A 2,500-nucleotide genomic window follows, 5' to 3' on the forward strand; every position below is an offset into this window, starting at 1 on the left:
AAAAAATGTAATTTTTCATGTTCACTGCCCACTTGTATCAAAATTGGTGAAACCCCTGGGGGTTTGAAATGTACACTATACCCCTAGATGAATTCCCTGAGGGGTGTAGTTTGCAAAATGGGGTCACTTGTGGGGGGGTTCCACTGTATTGGTGCTTGGGGGGTCTTGCTAATGCGACATAGCACCCACCAAAATTCCACCAGAATCTGAGCTGCAAAATCCAAAAATCACTCCTTCCCTTCTGAGTCCTGCCATGCACCCAACTGGTATTTTTTGGTCACATGTGAGGCATTGCCGTACTCTGGAGAAATTGGGGCACAGATTTTGGGGTGCTTTGTCTCCTTCATACCTTCTGAAAATGAAAAATTTTGAGCCAGAACTGCATTTTTGTGTAAAAAAATGTAATTTTTCATGTTCACTGCCCACTTGTATCAAAATTGGTGAAACCCCTGGGGGTTTGAAATGTACACTATACCCCTAGATGAATTCCCTGAGGGGTGTAGTTTGCAAAATGGGGTCACTTGTGGGGGGGTTCCACTGTATTGGTGCTTGGGGGGTCTTGCTAATGCGACATAGCACCCACCAAAATTCCACCAGAATCTGAGCTGCAAAATCCAAAAATCACTCCTTCCCTTCTGAGTCCTGCCATGCACCCAACTGGTATTTTTTGGTCACATGTGAGGCATTGCCGTACTCGGGAGAAATTGGGGCACAGATTTTGGGGTGCTTTGTCTCCTTCATACCTTCTGAAAATGAAAAATTTTGAGCCAGAACTGCATTTTTGTGTAAAAAAATGTAATTTTTCATTTTCACTGCCCACTTGTATCAAAATTGGTGAAACCCCTGGGGGTTTGAAATGTACACTATACCCCTAGATGAATTCCCGGAGGGGTGTACTTTGCAAAATGGGGTGACTTGTGGGGGGGTTCCACTGTATTGGTGCAACATAGCACCCACCATTCATTCCACCAAAATCTGTGCTGCAAAATCCAAAAATCACTCCTTCCCTTCTGAGTCCTGCCATGCACCCAACTGGTATTTTTTGGTCACATGTGAGGCATTGCCGTACTCGGGAGAAATTGGGGCACAGATTTTGGGGTGCGTTTTCTCCTTCATACCTTCTGAAAATGAAAAATTTGGAGCCAGAACTGCATTTTTGTGTAAAAAAATGAAATTTTTCATGTTCACTGCCCACTTGTATCAAAATTGGTGAAACCCCTGGGGGTTTGAAATGTACACTATACCCCTAGATGAATTCCCTGAGGGGTGTGGTTTGCAAAATGGGGTCACTTGTGGGGGGGGTTCCACTGTATTGGTGCTTGGGGGGTCTTGCTAATGCAACATAGCACCCACCAAAATTCCACCAGAATCTGAGCTGCAAAATCCAAAAATCACTCCTTCCCTTCTGAGTCCTGCCATGCACCCAAATGGTATATTTTGGTCACATGTGAGGCATTGCCGTACTCGGGAGAAATTGGGGCACAGATTTTGGGGTGCTTTTTCTCCTTCATACCTTCTGAAAATGAAAAATTTTGAGCCAGAACTGCATTTTTGTGTAAAAAATTTAATTTTTCATTTTCACTGCCCAGTTGTACCACAATTGGTGAAACCCCTGGGGGTTTGAAATGTACACTATACCCCTAGATGAATTCCCTGAGGGGTGTAGTTTGCAAAATGGGGTCACTTGTGGGGGGGTTCCTAAATTTTAGCATCTTATGGTGCCTAGAAACCTACATGGTGCCTAAAAAATAATCTCATAAAAAGGAGGCTCCAAAATCAAGTAGGTGCTCCTTCTATTATGAAGCCTGTGGTTTGGTCAACGTGCACACTAGGGCCACATATAGGATATTTATGAAAACAAAAGAATTGGGGGAATCAATTTTTAGTCACATTTCTCTAGTAAAATGTACTGTGTTCCTTAGAAAAATGTATTAAAATTGCAAATCTGCAAAAAAAATAAAATTTTGAAATTTCACCTACACTTTGTTTTAATTCCTGTGAAACACCTAAAGGGTTAACAAACTTCCAAAATGCTGTTTTGAATACTGTGAGGGGTGCAGTTTTTGAAATGGCATCATTTATGGGGGTGTCTCACATACAAGTCCCTCAAAGTCACATGAGAACTGAACTGGTCCCTAAAAAAATCAGTGTTTGAAATTTTCTTGAAAATTTGAGAATTTGCTATTCATATTGTAAGCCTCCTAGTGTCCAAAAAAATTAAAAGGAAGTTGAAATAATGATGGAAACATAAAGTAGACATATGGTCTATGTTAGTTATTAACTATTTTGAGTGGTATGTTTATTTGTCTCACAAGCAGAAAATTTTACATTTTGCAAATCGCTAAATTTTCCATTTTTTCACGACATTTTGGTATTTTTCACAAAAAAACACAGACTGTATCGACCCAAATTTACCACTAATTTGAAGTACAATGTGTCACGAAAAAACAATCTCAAAATCACTGGGATAAGTAAAAGCAAAAAAAAGTTATCCCCACTT

Source organism: Crinia signifera, chromosome 9 (genome assembly GCF_055691185.1).
Source record: "Crinia signifera chromosome 9, ASM5569118v1, whole genome shotgun sequence".
NCBI classification, from domain to species: domain Eukaryota; kingdom Metazoa; phylum Chordata; class Amphibia; order Anura; family Myobatrachidae; genus Crinia; species Crinia signifera.